Below are 20,855 nucleotides of genomic sequence, written 5' to 3' on the forward strand. Positions count from 1 at the left end.
ATATATATATATATATATATATATATATATATATATATATATATATATATATATATATATATATATATATATATATATATATATATATATATATATATGCATATATGTGCATATAGGTGTGTGTATATATATGTGTGTGTGTGTGTGTATGTATATATACTCAGGTCCTAATCAATTCTCCACCTCCAAAAATACTACTTAATTCTAAATTAGCTCTTGTATCTGTGGATGTTCCAAGCATCAGAAAGTACATCGCTAGCTGCTCAAACATTGTCCTTAATCAGCCTTATTTAATCAAACCACTTCTCAACTCCAAGTAGCAAAAGATAGCTTACATTTATCTTAGCACTGGCTTCTCTTTTTACGAGTACTTGACAAGAGTTGTGCCAATTGAATTGATATTACCTTTAAAGATCTTTGAAAATTCCCTATGGTTCCAAGTCCCACCAAATCCTAAAAGGACTAACCAATTGCCTAACTAATTCTCACACACATTCACTTGATTCAACCAACCTATATTGACTACCTTTTGCCTCTCAAGATCTAAGTAGGATCAAAATGTACAAAGGTGAATCAGTCAGAAAATATTCTATGTCAAAATTTGTTTCAGTCTTAGGAGAAACACGTGTAAATAGGAATGAATTAGGAGCTAGTAGTGTCTAATGCTTCTACCACAGCATAGTGTAGTAAATCCTTCATTAGGCCTAACTGAAATAACTTTTTCCCCCTAATCTTGACATGTTAAGGCTTTCTCCCACATAGATGATAGATGGATCAAAATTCTCATACTATATATTTTGTTAGCAATTTGTGCCCAATTATCTGACTACTAGCTAAGGTATCTGCTGTGGTTATTAAAAACTTTAGGAGACAGAAAATCCTCCCAAAACGCTAGGTTAGAAACCTAATAAAGAACAGAGTGAGCAGATAAGAGATGCTTCGAGGTAGTTCAGCTCTGGGGTGGTGCTATTGAGACCGAACACACACATACACACATGCATGTATACACAAAGGGTTCGATGTAAAGATTTCCTTCAAGTAGATGCACAAAGGGAACAGAAAGCCCAAGGTTTGTTACTAGGTTTAGACAAGCTTACTGTTCATTTATATGTAAATATAAACAAGGCTCAATTAAGAAAGACACAGAGAAGAAATGATCATAGATGGCAAATTATGATTTTTTTCCTATGTGAAACATGAAAATTCTTTTTCTTTATTGAATTTTGACTGGCTTGTTTTCCTGCCCAGAGACTGACTATGCAGAAGTTTTTATCAGACCTTTGGAAGCAACATATGATCTACTTCTGGACATAGATCCTACTCTTTTTCTCTGCTTCTCCCTCTTGCTTTTGCTTTCCTTATTACACTGATTGCATGCAAAATTAATTATCAGTCCTGTCACATCTTGCACTGCTAACAGTGGTCAGTATTGAATTATGGGGAACGCAAACGCAATTTTCAGCAACCTAATTGCTTCTCCTGTACCTAGCGAAACATTACATTAAATACCCATGGCAAGCAGATTGTATTCGATTTCCATAACAAACTGGTGGGATTTCATTACCGGAATCCCTAGCATCTACTCACAAGGCTTTTTCCTAACTGCTCTATCAGGTTGGTCTTAGATAAAGCAAATTTCTTTCTGAAGCCACAGCTGCCTAGTGAGATATTGAAAGGTCATGTTCACTTGCAGGTCAAAGAGAAAAAGAACAAATGGTCTATGAGCATGAAGTGGACATATTAAAGCTAGACTACATCTTCTCTTTTGGAAGGTGACTGACTGAGACCCACAGTGCCTCACTCCATTAAAAAGTTTAGGAGATAGAAAATCCTCCCCAAATGCCAGGTTAGAAACCTGATAAAAAACAGAGTGAGCAGATAACAAACAGATGCTTCAAGGCAATTCAGTTATGGGATGGTGCTATTGAGATAGAACACACATATACTCACATAAAGGCACATATACACAAAGAGTTTGAAGCTTCTAAGCAAGTAGAAGCTCAGTGACTAAGGAACCCCAAATCTGTCACCATGTAGTACCTAAAGATTACAAGGGATTTACACATAGTGACAGAAGACTAAAATATCCCATGGGCATTGTTTTGGGGCTCCCACTGTCCCACTCTCAAGGAGGTCAGACCATGTAAAGGGAAGGCACAATATAAATAAATAAGTACAATACACTACTTACTGCATACTAATAGATCTATCTTTGATGTCTCTAGGTAATTTAGAAAATATTGTTGTTGTAGGAGAAGAAAACTGAGATATTCACCAAAACCTTAACAGAGAAATCAACTCTTCAGTTGGCTGATAAAAACTGAATAGGAATTCATTAAGCAGACATTGTAGAGAAGGATATTTTAAGAAAAATGGTAATAAGAGCTTAATCATGTTAGTCCCAGTTTAAAGCACACTATATTTATTAAGACATTTAATCTTTATAGCAATCCTATGAGGCATATCTCCATCCTCTGAGTGAAGAAACTAAGGCACTGAGAGGTTTAGAAATTACCCTAATGTTACACAGATAGTAAGTAACAGAGCAGGAATTCGTAGCAGGATGCAGAAATAACAGATGAGCAAGGAGGACAGATCTAGACCATTGGGGGTCATACTGATCATGCCTGTGGAGTTTGGGGTTGATCAGTAGCAATGAGGAGCTCCAGAAAGAAGTGACAAGGTCAGCTTTGCATTTTAGAAACAGTATTGTGGAAGTAGATAGGACTGATTAGAAGGATGCCAGAAGTGGAGGATGAGAGATCAATGTTGTGGCTTTCACAGTAGTCTAGGTTGGATATGCAGATGAGAGGCTGAACCATGAGAGATGCAGCTGGGGTGATGAAAAGCCATCATGTATGGGAAATATTTAAGAGGTACACTTGACATAACTTGGTGATAGGCCAAAATGATGGGTAGGGAATAGATTTAGTAATGTATTCTTCTAACTGCTTTTCCCAGCCCACAAGTCATCAAGTGTCTTAAATCAGGAAGGAAGAAAAAAAGAGTTGAGGAAACAAAAGAAGGAGAAAGAGTTAAAGAGAATGGTCTGGGAGCTAGCGGGTGATATGGTGGTTAAAGATGCTGAACTTCCACATGGCTGATTGCAGTGCGAGTCCTGGACCTGGAAGCTTGCTATCTCACTTTCCCTCTCTCTCTTTCTGTGTCTGTCTTTCTTTGGTCATATTAAAATATAATAATAGTGATAAATAAAGTTATATAAAATAATCCTTTTTAAAAGATGTCAGTAAAGTGTCTGTGTGTGTTTCATGAACTCAGTGTTTATCAGCCAGAGAAATTCGTAGGCCTATATATAAGTTCAGACAGGAGTTAGGGAGTTAGGTATTTGAATAGTATAACTCTTGTTTTACATAGGAGAAAATGAGGCTTAGAGAGATGGGAGTACTTCATCTCAGGTCACTTAACTATTTTGTTACAGGGACAAATTTATGGCTTCCATTTCCAATTGCTTTGGATCATGATACCCTTAAATAGTAGCCTATTTCCTCCTCCCTAGGAGAGAATTCTTAAAGTCCTGATCTAATGTGAATGTCAGAGCCTTGCAGGGGACACAAATGTACGGCATTGATTCCTCTCCCCCAGCCCTAAGATCCGCATACTCATTCCCCCAGCAGCTAGGAATGTTGGTGGCTGACTGGTCTCAGCTGGGTCACTCTACAGTAATTTCTCTCTGCTGAAGAAGGTTATCTGTTTCAAGGTTATACTAAAATAAAATAAAGAGAAAATTGCACAGAGGGTATTTGTTGGCATGTGACGAGAGGTAGTATGTTTATAGAATAAATTCACAGAGTTAGAATTACTAGTTCAATATTAGCAAATTCTTACATATTTGACACCTACTCCCAAATGACTTTTCAAAAGTGTACATCATGACTTTTCAAAAGTGTACATCAATACACATAGAAATTTACAGTAGAACTGATTTCACTCCTCCTCTCACTAACTTTTTTAGAAGTGAATTTAGGGCCAGTAGATGGTTTGTAGTTCCAGGTACTGCATGCCACATGACTGACTATGCGGTTTGAGTCCTGGACCCAGAGGCTTGGAAATCACACAGAGCATGTATGTGTACATGTGTGCTTGCATTCCTGAGATCCTGAGGGGAAAACAGGAGACAAGAGATTACACTTTGGCCATCCTCTTGGGAATTGACTTTTCATTTTCCCTCTATACCTCTTTCTACCTCTCTCTCTCTGGCGAGCACATGAACCCTATAGGAAAAAAAAAAAAAAGTGACTTCAATTTGCATTTCTGAATTCCATTAAACTTTAGGAGAGCAGTTAGAAAAGCATACCAAACTCAGAAGCATTACAAATGTATATTAAATACATTCTATTTTCGGCATTCAATGGCAAATTTTAAGAATAGAGAAGATGCTTAAAACAGATCAACAACAGAGAAAGAGACCCACATTCAAATCTCACAGTTTTCTATTTGAAAATTTGGGTAAAAGTTTTAAGAATAGAGCTTTCACTCACTGATGAGTCATTTCCTAATTAGAATATGACTAAATCCAGTTGTGATTGAGGAAGGGATGTAAAATGAGACCAGTAAATACGAAAAGGGATTTTCAGAGTTACTTGAATCACCCTATGCATCACCAACTACAGGCTCAGAAAATAACATCAACAAACTTTAGAAGCTGAGTACTCTAAAAACACTAGGCTGTGGTGGTGTTATTGTTGTCACTTTTAATTTTGAATTTAGAGACAGGAGCTGAATAGCAGCAACAAAAGAGTCTTATGAAGGTTTGCCTGATGAAATTACACTCCCTTAGCTCAAGGAGAGAAAGAAAAAGATATCCTTATTGCTTTATTTTATTGATTAAGAGTTTTGACAGTCTATTGTTTACTTGGGTTTTTAATATTGAAGACTTTTCTGTAGTCTCTGATGAGTTTTGAAGATTACTTTTTATATAATATGATAGTGTTCCTACTTATCTATAATAATTGACCATAAGATTCATTGAAATGTTGAAACCCAAAACTCTAAAAAAATTAATTAGCAATCATTAATCGTACCTATATTTAGTACTTTCTTTCTAGAATGTTTCTAACTTGAAGATCATCACAAAGTAGTAATAATCAGAATTTGTGTTTTCGAACATGTTTTACTCCATAAAGTGAATCAATTAACCATGGTTTTTTACTCAGTAAAGTGAATCAATTAATGAATTCTTAAAAATCTACTGTATGCTAGATATTCTTATAGTATTTTAGGAGATACCCCAAAAAGTCATGAACGATGCCCTCAAAAAACTTCTAATCTACTTAGGAGGCAAGTACTGTATATAGTAGACCCTTGAATACCAATGGATTGCCGTGCTGACCCCTGACCACATATGCGCACACAGTTGAAAATAATTTATGAGGTGAGAGGAGAGAGTAAGAGAAAGAAAAAAGTAACTAAAGAAGAACAAAGACCAGATAAATAGAACCTTTTCAGAGAAAAGAGAGCAATTCAGGTGTCAAGGAGTGACTATTTCTATCAACACACTACGTGGAAACCAGTGAAATGAATAATGTTAGATTGGTTCCCTCACCTGTGTATCAAGACTATTATGTGGTAGGTCTGTAAATTAATGAAATTGTGAATATTAAGCATTTTGAACAAGACAAGGCTCAAGAAAAGGAATTAGTCAAAAGGATCCGTTAGGATAAATATTTTAATTACTAATCAGCAGCCGATTGTGCTGGACATTTCTGTAGAAGATGCAGCCTTCTCTTTCAAAGAGATCAGTGTCAATACACAGATAAAGATATAAATAGATAAATACCATTTTGTGGTGTTGGTTCTATAAGAAAGATACATACACAGTAGGAAGAAGCACCAGGAGAGAAAAGTGAATGCTTTATGAGTCCTCTGCCAGACACAAATGCTAGGGTTAGCTTGTATGTATTAAATTTTACTCTTAGGCTTGTAAAATTTGCTGACCCAGTTCATGAAGTATTGAATCTGTGTAATTGTTGTATTCTTGGACTCAAACTTGGGGGCACGGATTCTGGGGAGCAAACAGCCAGGATTCAGAGCCTTTTAGTTTTTGCCTGCGCACAGATTGGTCTTCCTGGCTTTCTCTGCCACAGGTAAATCAGAACGGCTTTGTCCAAGGGACACTTTCATGGCCAGAGCAACAGTTGATCCTTAAGCCCAATTTAAAAATTAGAAAAGCAAATCAATTACTTACAACAACAAAAATAAGATTCGACTGAATCCAACAACTTTTTCAAGTGTTACTCCATGCTACTCAAAGAATAGACCATTTCACACCTGGCTGCACTCAGGCTGGTTTGATCCTTTCTACACAAAGTGTGATTCTCTGACCAGTAGCACTACATCTGCTGATACTTGTTTCAAATGTGGAACCTCAGGCACTGTTCCAGACATGTGGAGTCAAAATCTGCATTATGGAAAAAGCTTTAAGAGAACTGCATGCAGATTAAGATTCAGCAGTTTAGAAGAATGAATGAGGGCTCACAACATACCTCATCCCTTTCTCATGCTGCTCAGAGAGCTATTGGGTAGTGTCAGAGCAGCATGGAGGAAACTTGGTGTGTACGTTCGCTCACGGCCCTGCATTGGAGGTAATGTGAGAACAAGGTACCACTGCTTCTCTCACCTGGGACATTTGAGTAGGTTTAGACCTATGCATGTTTCTAACCCATTAATATTAAGGATAGAAGTGATTACTTTGCCACTGGACAGTGATTCTTGACTTGGATGCAGGTAAATCCTGGGTAGTCCTTTAGAACTATTGGTCAGAGCTTTATAAATGGCATAAAGGCATAAATGGTTTAAATATGATTTGCTGTCATTTATTACTTATATTGCTGCAGGAGTTCAGGTTTTTTTTTTTTTTTGAGTTTTTTGTTTGTTTGTTTGTTTGTTTGTTTTTGTCATAGGGCGCGTGTGCTCTCTGGAGAGACAAGAGAGAGAAAGTGCGAAATCTTTCCCCAAGGAGGATGGCCACACCGCAGTCCCTTCTCCTCCATTCTCTTTTTAGGATTTTGGGTATTTATGCACATGTACTGACATGAGTTTCAAGCCTATGGGTCCACGACTTGAACCACTGTCGGCCATGCGGGAATCCAGCAACAAACTACTATGCCATCTGCTCGCCCAAATTTAGGCTTTTTTTTTTTAGAGATTTTTCGCTATAGGCACATGAGCTCGCCAGAAAGACAGACAGAGAGACAGAGAGATAGAAAGTGAGAAATCACCCCCCAGCAGGGATGACCACACTGCAGTCCCTTCTCCTCCATTCTCCTCTCAGGATCTTGGGCACACATGCATACGTGCCCGGCGTGAGTTTAAACCACTGGGTCCAGGACTTGAGCCGTGGTCGACTACATGGGAGTCCAGTGACATAGCCATTACGCTAACTGCTGGTCCCTCAAATTTAGGCATTTTTAAGCTCTCTAAATTTCAGTCATCTCAAGCACAGAATGTGATCATTGTTGGGCCTATATCACAGAGTTGATGGGAAGTCCAATGAGTAAGGGCATATTAAGCAGTTAGTGCACTCCCTTGGACTTAGTGAAGACTCAGTAAGTACTGCTTGTCCATTATTGCTTAGTTGGGTATGATTGCATTGTTACTACATATATTTTATCTGGCTCCTTATGGGCAACAATGAAATAATAGACTTCAGAATCTGCACACACAGTCAAAATTCAATCATTTTAAGTTAAGTGATACTGGCAAATGCTATATTAGAAATCTTAGTGGTACTTAGAAATCTATTTTGTAGTCTCTATGTTGTGATCAATAAAACTGTTTATTCCTTTTATCCCTGCTATGTTTGAGACAAAGACCTGAAACATGCAAAAAACTCTTTCCCAGTGGAATGCCATCAGATAACCATCCCCATACTATGCAAATGCCTTTTACAGCTGCAAAAGCAGGTTTGAGCAGATGAACATGGCAATGTACAGAAATGTTTACCCTCCTCCACCAGAGTTCGTCTTAACTGTGCATTTTCTAAGAACATGTTACAGGATGGAAGTGTCTTTGTTCCATTTGTTATTTAGTCAATTATCTGGTTTATTTTCTGTGTTTACAATCTAATTAAATTTAGCACATTAACTCAGTTTAAGGCATGGCAGCTGTAAAGACATAGTCTCTAATTTGAAAGAAAAAAAACAACCTGGCTCCCGGTTTTCTTATTTTGTGGCTACACATAACTGACCATATACTTGATATGGTATGTGGTTCTAATATTAAATTCTATGAGCCAGCTCCCTAGTGGTTAAGAGAACCAGATGCCACATGGGTGATGACAGTTTCCCCAGAGACTGGAAAAACATACCAGGGACATGTATATATGTGCATGCTCCAAATCCCACAGGATTGAGAAATGAAAGAGAAGAGACATGGCTTGATCATGCCCCAAACGAGGGAGTACTTTCTCCCTCTCTTTATCTCTCTCTGGCGAGTGCATGTGACCTTTGGCAATTAAAAAAAAAATCTGCTGTTAAGCTACTACAGTCAAAAATAATAGGCCTGACCGTCACCCTACATATTTTTACCAGAAAATGCAGTGATTACTTCTAAAAGAACAATAGCTCATTCTTCCCACAAGTTTCATTCAGAATATTTAATTCTAAACTTCTGGTCTACTCCTTGCAAACTGTAATTCTTAATATCTTTTAATTTTGTTAATGGATTGGAAGAAACTCTTAATGTTTTTTCATCTAAAAACATATTTAATATTCTAGAAAACATAGAAGAAATTCTTGAGTCTTTAGCTTTTATTTTCCTATGTTGTAGAATATGAAAGTGTTTTAGTTGTGTTGTGTTTCTTTTTTTTTTTTTTTTGTGAGAGGGTTTTGCTATAGGGCGCGTGCGCTCGCCAGACAGACAGAGAGAGACAGAGAGATAGAAAGCAGGAAATCACCCCCCAGGGGGGATGGCCACGCCGCAATCCCTTCTCCTCCATTCTCCTCTCGGGATCTTGGGCACGTATGCACACGCGCCCGGCGTGAGTTTAAGCCACTGGGTCCGGGACTCGAACCGCGGACGACTACGTGGGAGTCCAGCGACATAGCCATTACGCTAACTGCTGGTCCCGTGTTGTGTTTCTTCATCACTCTTCTTCCAACACTTAAGCATCTTCCTTCTATTCTCTTGAAAGGTCTATAGGAGACTGTATCTCCCCTATAGGTGCTTTCCCCTTGGTGTCTAACCTGTCATCACAGCCACTGTTCATTTATTAAAGATAATAGTTGTGGGGGCCAGCAGGTGGTATGGTGGTTAAAGCACTGGACTCTCACATGGTTGACCTCGGTTTGAGTCCTACATTTGGTGGCTTGAAGATCCCACTGGAGGGAGGAGAATGGAGAAGAAGGGATTGTGGTGTGTCCATCCCCAATGGGGGATGATTTTATACTTTGCCTCTGACTGTCTCTGTCTCTCTGAAGAGTACACTCCCACTATGGCAAAACCAAAAAAAAAAAAAAAATGATAGAAAAGATATGATTGACTTTTGTTAACTCTGTGACCTAAAAGCAATGTTCGTTTTCCTCCTGGATCTGGAGCAAATGATATTTTATGATATTATAGATGTTTCACTCCCCTCATGGCTGAGCCACTGATAATTAGTAAAAACTCAAATGACCACCAAACAGCCACATTACTGTCCCCTCACAGGGAGCATTAAAAATGCATGACTTACATTATTTTTCTCTAAGCCTAAAATCATCTCATTTCCAAGCTGTCAATGAAACATCTTTTTTATAGGCTCATAGAAAGACCAAATGGTGACAAGAAAAATTTTTCTGTTTGTAGTTTTATCACTGACTTATGGTATATATTAGGTTTTTAAAAAGTTACCTATTTCTTCAAAGACAGAGTCGGAGAGAGACAGACACTCACAGTGTTGTCTTTGTGCTGTGATTCATCTCAGCCAGCTAGGATCAGGCTATATACACACTTTCCAGACATGTACAAGGAGACCTCAAGACATGAACCTGGTACCTTTTCGTATGATCTCAGTATCATTGAACATTGCGATCCCTGGGCTAGCCATAACAGGATTTTTAATTTTTTTTTCTTTGTAAGTTGTCAGATTTTTTTTATTATGTATTTTAAGGAGTATAACATGTTCTGATATAGATATAGATAGTTGAATAATTACTACAGGAAAATTAACCTATCAATCATTTCACATAGTTACATTTGTATGTGTATGTAAGAGTGTGTGGTAAGAGCACCTAAAATACTCTTTTAGCATATTTTCAATATACAATAAACTATTACTTACTATTGTCATCATGATGCAAATTGGATCTCTAGTTATTTATCCTGCACAGCTGCAGCTTTGTACCCTTTGACCTACACCACCTCATCTTCACACACCCTCCACCCCTAGTGACCACCTCACTACTATGCTTCTATGTATACAATCTTTTTTTGGGGCTCCACATATGAGTAAGATCATGCAGTATTTTTTTTTCCTTACTCTGGTTTATTTCACTTACCATAGTATCTTCAGGTTCATGCTTGTTGACATAAATGGGAGGAGTCACTTATTTTTTTAAGGGTATTATTCCATAATGTATATGTGGGTATAAGTGTGTATACAGACACACACACACACACACACACACACATGCAGAAACATATATATATATATATACAGACACACACACATATGTATGTGTGTGTGTGTACATATGTTTATGTGCATCTCATTATTTATCTTATCAGTCATTGACAGACACTTAGGTTGTTTCTGTATCTTGGCTATTGTGAACAGTACTGCAGTGAACATGGAAGTTCAGATGTCTCTGTGACATGCAGGCTGCATATCCTTTGGGTATGTATCCAGAAGAGGGATTGCTGGATCATATAGTACTTCTTTTTTTCATTTTTTTAAGGAAGGTTCTTACTGTTTTCCATAAAGGCTACACTGATTTATAATAATGTACAAGGGTTCCCCAAACCAAAATGGGATAGAAGTACATGGGATAAAGTCCTATTCAGGGCAATTTGTCTTTGTATCCCAAGTAGCTCCTCTGTGTATCTTTCAGATTCCTTTTTATCCTTTAGTGGATCTGAACATGCTTCTTTACTTTCAGCTATGCTATCTATCCGGTTTTATAGAGCGGCCATCTATAAACAACACTGTTGGGCTATGCTGCATGTAGAGTGATCAAAGACGTTGCCCCTTTACAGTTCTGTACACTTGGCCTGTTAACTGAGCCTCTTTGACTTATAGTTTCTTTAATCTAGAAAATAGGGGTGACAAAAATGCCTGTCTCATGGGATTGTTATAAAGATTAAATTAATTGTAATTAGGAAAGTAGTGAAAAGCACCAGGTATAATTACTAGCCTACATTGGTATGAAGTAAATAGTTATTTTCATTACATGTGAGCTTACATGTCTGCTTCAATATATCACGTGCTTTTAGAAAGCAAGATTTAAATTGTAGTTCATTTTCCTGTCTGTATAGCATAGTATGGTGCTCTCCATTTAGTTTAATAAACAATGAATGAATGAATGTACACCCGAGTATATAATCATCTCATGTCTATACTTTATCAAAGAAAAATTTCCAGATAAACTTATATTTTTTACCCTTAAGGATGTTTGTTAAGATGGTCCTAGTGCCAACACTTACAGAACCTATAGCTAGATCTACAAGGCAGCCTAGGGCCTGGAGCCTCCTATTCAGATTCCTGGAAGGTCTTCTGAGATGATCATGAGTGTCAGTTACATGCCTTCATTCATATATTCATGACTTAATAATTATTTTCCTATTTTTCACCACTGAAATAACCCACATATTCAATGCTCAACGTAGTTTTAAATGTACTTACTTTCCCTTCTCTAGAAGCAGACATGAGACAATATGGCAAACCTCTACATTAACTTTTATTTCCTCACATGTTTAACTAAGAAACCATTATTCAGCAGATAAGCAGGTTGAAAAATTTCCAATGTTGAACAGCATTAAAATATGGCATTTGTTTCCATTGATCCATTGCTTATTCGTAGCAGAAGTTATCCTTCATCCAGTTTCATTTCTTTATGCCTTACTGCCTTTTTGTGCAGTAGCCACGTTCATTGAAGGTTTATACCTTCAAGGTTTCTCAGCACCATTAGCCCTGATAATATCCCTTCCTGCCAAGGTTTCTAAATTATTCAGTTAAAGTAATATTTCTATACCCATCATGTTTAGGATTACGCATCTAAATAATAAAAGAAAAGGGAGCTGGTGTAAAGTGGAAAAAGAAGATGAGTAACTTATACTGGCCAATTATCAGACTGCCTAAATTTTATAGGTGACTTTCTGATCAGGGAGCCTGGATGAGAAATAAGAATGATGAACATTGCTGAATCTTGTGTCAATATGTAAGATAAGATCATGATAAATGGGCCCAGTCTGGTGGTACATTCAATGGCAGAAACCTCATGGCTAGCCACGGGTTTGGATCCTTGCTTGGTCTGAAAACTTGCTGAGCATGTGTATGCTTGTGTCCAGGATCCTGATAAGCTAGAATCTAATGAGGGGAAGATCTGGGGCCAGCAGGTCACATGGTAGTTAAGGCACTGGATCCCACATGACTGACTATGTGGTTTGAGTCCTAGACATGGTGGTTTACAAAACATGCCAAGCATGTGTGCATGCACGCCCAAAATCCTGAGAGGATAATGGAGGAGGACTAGGACATGACCATTCTCACAGGGGTGGGGGTGGGGTGGGGTGGTGATTTCTCATTTCTTCTCTCTCTGTGTCCCTCTCCAGTGAGTGTATGTGCCCTATGGCCAAAAAAATAAATAAAATAAAATAAAATAAAATAAAAATGTGTGTTTATGAGGAGGGAGATTGCAGTGTGATGAGACCCTGACAAGAGTGCTTATCTCTACAAATGAATAGGGATGAACATCTAAGGCATCTATGTCAATGAAGAATAGGTTGAAAATGATAACCTTGTGCATGATTACTGTTTGATGCATGTCTGGATTTGTATTGTCATCACATAACCAGCAGATCCTTCATTTATTCATACCTGTATCAATTTAATAATTATTCCCTCTAATAAGTGCCAGAGAAAAGTGACTCATACCTGGACTTTGCCACTTACTGATTCTGTGACATTAGTTATGGTTATTAAGCATTGGTTTTGGTTATTAACCATTAAGCATCAGTTATTAACCATCAAGCATCAGTTGCCTCATCTTTAAAGTCTGAGTGATAGTAGCTAACTCATCATGTTGCTGTAGGGTCACATGAGGGACCTTGTCTAAAGCCTTTGGGATGATGCTAAAACATAGTAAGTGTTAAAGAGATGGTAGCTGAAAAGAAAGATTCTTACTTTCTTTAAAATCTTTTCTTCTCTTCTCTTCTCTTCTCTTCTTTTTCTTTTTCTTTTTCTCTTTCTTTTTCTTTTTCTTTTTTCTTTTCTTTTTCTTTTTCTTCTTGCTTACTTCTTACATGAGCAAAAGAGATAGAGCATAAGAGTGAGAGAGAGAGAAAAAAAATCCCCAACAAGATTTTAGCATCATGGAACCAGCAATTAATGTAATGGCTGTGTCGCTGGACTCCCACATAGTCGACCACGGTTCACGTCCCAGACCCGGTGGCTTAAAACTCACACTGGGCGCGTGTGCATGCATGCCCAAGATCCCGAGAGGAGAATGGAGAAGAAGGGATTGCGGCGTGACCATCCACCCTGGGGTGGAGGGTGGTTTCTTGCTTTCTGTCTCTCTGTCTCTCTCTGTCGGGCGAGCACACGCGCCCTATAGCAATAAAAAAAAGGAAAAAACCCTCTCAAAAGAAAAATAAAGATTTTAGCATCATAATGCTGCCATACCCATCTTCAGCCAGCCTCAGATTATGCATATGTGCATGCCTACCTTACTCAGGGTGGTCTCCAGACATGATCTCAAGAGCGTTCCCGTGTGGAGTCAGCCTCACAGAGTGTCACATTTTACTGCTGCACCACCATCTGCCCCAATTCTTACATTATTTGATAGTATATGGAATGAAATTTTTTAATACAAGTAGCGTGTATAGGAGCAGTCTTCGTGGCATTTTAAAATTCCATTGTAGGCTTTAAAATTACCTGAGGAATCAGATTTTATCCTCCTTCTTACTATGTTAGAAGTTAAGAGGAGATTAAAAAGGAGGGAAAGGTAGGTTTATTTTTTAATAGATACATTAATAGAGATGAAAACAAGCCACTGAGATTTCTTCAAATGAAAAATAATGGAAGTTTATATGCAAATGCTTAATATAGGCATATTTTCCTCTGTGAGAGGGTGATTTGAAGGTTTTAAAAAGTCATCAAGGTCTCATGTTTGGAGAAAATTGGTACTAATACCTATTCTCACATAACTAATCAAAAATTGTGCACTAAATTTCCATAACATATACAGTCGCCCCCACCTCCCCACCTCCCTGCTTCTCTCATTCTCACAGTCTGCATTTGTTACAGGGAGAATTTTTTTTTTTCACAGTCAGGCTGAGAATGTTTCCTAAGTATAAGTTAAGACCTGCATTTTTCTTATATAATTCCTATAATCTTTTTAGAAGTACCCACTTTATTTCTAATATGTCCATTCTGTTGGTCTTTGAAGTATCTATATCTCTATGAGGTGTCTATATTCAACCATGGGATTGTTTTGATTGGTTTTGCTGCCAGTTTATTGAGTCTGGGTCTTTGACTACACCCAGGTCCTTTGCAGGCCATGCATAACTTTTCCCAGGGTTGCGAGGAAGAAAATTGCATTCTATAACAGTTTTAGAGCTACAGAAAACTTTGTCAGATCTGGCCCTTTTAGAGAATGCTAAGAATGACAGATAAAGAATGGGTCCTGTGACCAGACAAATAAGCAAGAATTAAATTAAAAATCTTGAACATTAACCTGAAAAGGAAGCTTTGTCAGCATAAAGCTTCTCTCCATCCCAGGAAAAATCCCTGTTCAGTAGGACCTCAAAAAGCAATAATGGGGGACCAGCAGTTAGTGTAATGGCTATGTTGCTGGACAACTATGTAGTCGACATGGTTCAAGTACCAGACCTGGTGGCTTAAACTCACGCTGGGTGCGTGTGCGTGTGTGTCCAAGATCCCAAGAAGAGAATGGAGGAGAAGGGATTGTGGCATGACCATCCCCCCTGGGTGGTGATTTCTCGCTTTCTATCTCTCTGTCTCTCTGTCTTTCTGGTGAGCACATGAGCCCTATAGCGAAAACGTCTCCGAAAAGAAAAAAAAAAAGCAATAATAGGTAAAAGCAGCTGCATTTCCAAGAATCAGGTATTCAATGATATATTTGTAAGAGACTGAGTTCTGCAATGAGAGATGTAGTAAAGTTAAAAGGAAGGAAAAAGGATGATGACTTTTCAGGGTTATTGAAGGAATTTAACAAATAGATATGTTTTGATCTTGGTTAACTAAATTCTCCTCTGTCTTAGAGACTCAAAGGTTGTTCAAATTAGATTCATCTGTATAACCCATTTCCAGTGGATTGTTGTTCTCTGATGTACCAATACAGTTTTTCCTCTTTGGAATTTATGGACATTCAGGGCATGGAAAGGTGATGACTAATTGACATATTATTTTCTAAAAAATAAAAAGTCCCTAGATAACTTTTTTAAGTGATCAGAGTTACTTTATTTTATTTTAGTATCATTTTGATTGCCTTTACGTTGTTGGTCAAGGGTAGGGGATAGGGAAAAAGGAAGAGAAAAGGAGACCATATTCAATTTCCAAATGAAAAAGTGAAGAAGAAGCAGTACATTGAATTAAAAAAAATAAATATAGGTGGGCTTCCAGGAGACAAACATGGTTATAGCTAGTCATTTCTACCTGCGCTACTATGTAGGAAACAAGGGCAAGTTTGGATATGAGTTTCTGGAGGTCAAGTTTTGGCCAGATGAAAAGCTTAGATATGCCAACAACAGTAATTACAAAAATGACATCATGATCAGAAATGAGGCTTATGTACACAAGAGTGTAATGGAAGAACTGAAGAAAATTATTGATGACAGTGAAGTTACAAAAGAAGATGATGCTTTGTGGTCTCCCCCCGACAGGGTTGGCTAACAGGAGCTTGAAATTGCAATTGGAGGTGAGCACATTTCTTTTACCACTTCAGAAATCAGTTTTCATATTGATATAAATCAGTCAAAGGATCCTGAAGGCCTTTGAGTATTTTATTATTTGGTACAGGACCTGAAATGTTTAGTTTTCAGTCTCATTAGATTACATTTCAAGATTAAATAAATCTAAAGTGCGTGTTTCTGAAACTGTTTGTATATTTAATTATAGGTTGGGTAAGGGAGGGTTTGTCATTTATAATATTGGAATTTGTATGAATGTGAAGCAAACAAAAATCACTTTTGCATGTAAACCGAAAATAAGAAAATACATAAACAGGCTTACTAGTTATCTTCACTTGGGTCCAAGTTGGGTGGGCAATCCCCACAAATATAAACTTTTGTTAAAAAAAAAAAAAAAAAAAAACCCTTTTGTTGGAATTTTGCTTCATTAAAACATAGCAAAGTCTGGAGAAAAACATAGCACTCTTGTTGACTGTTCCGGTCATTATAATGCTCATCTTCCCTTATGCTTGATTGACTTTTTATAGGGTCCAAAACACCTCCCTCAAGAGCATCATTACACACTGTTAGAAATCCTAATATGATACAATTTTACCACCCTTCCTTTTCTAGCATTCCAGCTTGGAGACTTTGCAGAGCCCTGGTTAATTAATGTTGAACCTTTCAGGATATCTCTGAATCTTGGCAGGGGTGACTGGGGACTAGAATTTAATTAAAGGCACCAGCTACATGGGGATTGTGGCATCTCAGATTCCTGGAGAGAGAGACTCATTGTATGGATGCTGCTGGTGGGAGGGAAGAAGGGTGGCAAAGTGTGCGAGGACTGATGGGAGATAATATACAAGGGCCTAGACAGGGAAGAATCAAAACAAAGAGATCAGCATGATACTGATGAACTTTCTCAAAGGCATCCTCATAGAGAAGGTATATGTTGTGTGTGTGTGTGTGTGTGTGTGTGTGTGTGTGCATGCCTGTGTACACTGGCTTGAAGGTAGCAGCCCTCTCCCCTGATAGAAATTGGGTGATGGCAGCAAAAGAACCTAAACCTAAACAGAGAATAATTAAAAAGCAAGGGGGAGGTAGATAATGAAATGAAAATAACTTTAAAAGGATGAAAAGAAATTGTTGTTAACACACCATGTGGTTAACCTATGAACCTCGCTGCTGTAGAAATATAATAACCCAGAGTCAGCTCCTACAATGCAAATAAGTGACTTCCCAGGTAGAAATGGGGCTCTTTGGAAAAAGATTAACTTTTCTGTCCACAGGGGCAGTCTTTAGCTCACTGCAATAGTAATTTGACAAATGGTGCCATGGTGGCCTGTGTGAATGCTGCTGGTTTCTATTAGGAGAACAGAGGCTGCAAGACCATGAAGAAAACATTCCTGCACTAACCCTTCAACACAGAACACCGCCTGCTCATTTTTGAAACTTGGGGTAATGAGAAGAAAGCTCTAAATTTTTATAATCTGTGACTCACACAGAGTAGAATAAGCCAAGTTCAGAAAACATTTCTGCAAAGTGTATTATTTACCTGCTTTGCCCACACTGAGTTTTAGAATCTTGACTATTACTTGTCATTTTGGTCCTGCTTCAAGTTAAAAATAAAGGAGTTTCTTCACTTTGGGTCTGAGTTAGTTGAAGTCTGATGAACATTTCTTTTCATACCAAAATATAGATAGCACAGTGTGTAACACACACCATTCCTCCTTACTGAAAAAGTGGTAAGCCTTTTTCCCAGGTAGGGCTGAAGGACTTTTTAGTTCTGGTTATGCTGGGATTCCTCTTCTCTTGGCTCCTTATTTTATGTGTCATCCACTGATCCTCTTCTAAGCCCCAAGTCGTTTTGCAGGAAAATATTCCTTTCATATATAAGAAATTTAGACCGCAGGCAAAATGATCTTCATCTCTCTGCTTATGATTATTGCTCAGTGTTCAAACCTTGTATCTAGAGTTCTCCATACTTACATCTCTTCCTGTTGTAGTCACTTATTCACCCTTGTCTAGATGTTTTTAGATCTGAGAATGCTTGAATTTAAAGAGATGAACTGCCTTTTGGGGAATTCTCTGCAAATATAATCTGCTTGTGTTGTGTCCCTGCTCTGGACTGTAGTGATAGGAGAGATTTTCACATCGCTCTAGCTAAGGTGAAGCAACGTTTGCATAATGCACCAGCTGAAAATGTCTCCTCTATTGTGTTAAAGTCATCCATTCACCCAGTCATCCATTTATTGAATGCCAATGATGTTTCCAGAAGGATTCTAAAGCGAACAGCTATGGCAAGGTCCTCGTCCTCACGTATGTCATATTCTAGTGAGAGGAGACAAATACTCAAATTGGTATATCACAATCAATTGTACATACTAATAAATACTAGAGTGGAAAGGAAAAGAAGAAAGGGAGGAGTTACTTGGGTAGCATGGTTGGAGAAAGCCCAAATAGGTGGCAATAGCCCACCAGAAATCTGAAAGATGAGAAAAAAGCCAGGATAGCCTACCTGAAAGAAAGGAATTTAGAACAGAGACCAGAGGCTCTAGGGGGAAACAAGAAGGCCAGGGTGGCCAGGGCCAAGTGAGGAGCCCGGTAAGTGAGGAGAGAAGCAGTAGCTGGCTTCTGAAGTATGTGGTAGTTCTCAGACTGCAGTCACTGACAATTTCACCCATTTTCTATACAACCTCACCTTATAAGAACAAAGGAAATTATATTGATATTTTTGCCTAAGATTTTTATTAAATAATAGCATTGAAAACAATACTGTGAAGTCTATTATATGTTCTAGTCATGATATTATTTTATACATTATCTTATTTAACCTTTTTTTTTTTTTTTAACTTTTTTTTTTTTTTTTTGGAGAGGTTTTTGCTATAGGGCGCTTGCACTTTCCAGACAGACAGAGAGACAGAGAGATAGAAAGTGTGAAATCACCCCCCAGGGGGATGGCCACACCGCAATCCCTTCTCCTCCATTTTCCTCTCGGGATCTTGGGCACGCATGCCTATGTGTCCGGCGTGAGTTTAAGCCACCGGGTCCGGAACTCGAACCGCGGTCTACTACATGGGAGTCCAGCGACATAGCCATGACACTAACTGCTGGTCCCTTATTTAATATTTTTAAAAAGATATTTATCATTATCATCTTTTTATATTACATTGAATCACATATAACTTTACAGTGTATTATGTTTCTTTTTCCAGAAGGAATACCATTCATACCAGTCAATTACAAAGGCATTAATCATCCAATAGCTTTTCATTTTTTTCTAAATTATTATTATTCCAATTATTTTTTTAAACATTCAATCACTATTTATCATTTTGCTTGTAAAAAGACTTTACCCAACATGAAATACTTCTCAGACCTGTCTGGTTGAGAATACTATAAACGTCATCATCAACAGGTAATTAACCATATCTGAATAATGTCATACCTCTCTATTTGTTCTCTTGCCAGCCTTCTCCATATTCTTCTCTTTTCCCACCCCATTACACACTGTCTTATAATCACTATCTATTTTCACTGCTTTTATGCCCTCTAATATTTTGATCTCTACCATAAAGTGCAGATAGTTGGTATATATTAAGTGGCTACATGCAATATCTTTCTTTCATATCCTGGCTTACTTCACTCAGCAATAGATCCTCCATATCTGACCACTTTCTATCAAATGCCAGAGTCTTGTTTTTCATGACTGAGTAGTATTCCACAGAGTATATGTGCCACATTTTTTTAATCCATTCATCAGTTTGTGGGCATTTGGGCTGGTTCCATGTTTTAATGATAGTAAATAAAGCTGCAATAAACATTGATGTGCAAGTGCTTTTCCCACTGAGTGTTCTTCTGTCCTTTGGATAGATAACCAGAAGTGGGATTGTATCTTATTTAATCCTCACATTATGTAAGAAGCAGAGATAGAATCAAGATTTAGAGAAGTCAACTGATTTTTCCAAGATTTAAGACAACTTGTAAATTACAGAGCCTAGAAAAATCCTACATTGGTTTTTATGCAGAGGCATAAATTTACCTTCAGCTTTTCTAGCACTAACATTGTGGTCTTATTATGTAACAGACAGAATATATCAGCCTTCTTTATCCATAGGTTCCACATTTGCAGACTCAACCCTCCACAAGTTAAAAATATTTGGAAAAGAAATGGGTTGCATCTGGACTGAACATGTACCAATGTTTTTCTTGTTATTATTTTCCCTAAGCAATACAGTATAGCAGTTATTTGTATATCACTTACATTGTATTAGGTATTGCGAGTAGTCAAGAGATTATTTAAAGTGTATAGCAAGATGTATACTTATTATATGCAAATACTGCACCATTTTATAAAGAATTAAGCAGCTGTTGATTTTGGTATTCATGATGGGTGGGGAGAAGGGCTCCTGGAATTTAATCCTTGCAGATACTGAGGGACAACTGTATCTTGTACATATTATATTAATATACAAAAAGTCCTATGAAATAGATATTGTTACCATTATTTTGCAAGTTAAAAATCCCAAGGAATAGAACATTCAAAGGATTTGTTCAAGACCAAATATTGATAATTGGAAGTATTGAGATTCAGAGTAAAGTCAATCTGAGTCTAAAATTCTTTTTATTAAACACTGCACGTTCCTGCCTTCCAATGCCATCAGTGCCTCAGTTACAAAATTTGGGTCTAGATGTCAGGAGCGCTAACCTGATAAGGGAGAAGATTATAGAAACAATATTGAAACTATGCTTTGTTTTGCCTGAATAATATTATGCTCCCGTTTGGGTAA

At 37.7% G+C, this 20,855-nt stretch overlaps 1 protein-coding gene and 1 pseudogene across 16 annotated transcripts in view; both read left to right on the forward strand.

The window, feature by feature from the left end:
• NRXN3 (neurexin 3) overlaps positions 1 to 20,855 on the forward strand; it is a 1,829,483-nt gene that overhangs the window by 1,562,657 nt on the left and 245,971 nt on the right. The gene's annotated exons all lie outside the window — the stretch shown is intronic.
• On the forward strand, positions 15,809 to 16,249 carry LOC106735787 (protein mago nashi homolog 2 pseudogene; annotated as a pseudogene).

Source organism: Tupaia chinensis, unplaced genomic scaffold, assembly GCF_000334495.1.
Source record: "Tupaia chinensis unplaced genomic scaffold, TupChi_1.0 Scaffold000528_1, whole genome shotgun sequence".
NCBI classification, from domain to species: domain Eukaryota; kingdom Metazoa; phylum Chordata; class Mammalia; order Scandentia; family Tupaiidae; genus Tupaia; species Tupaia belangeri.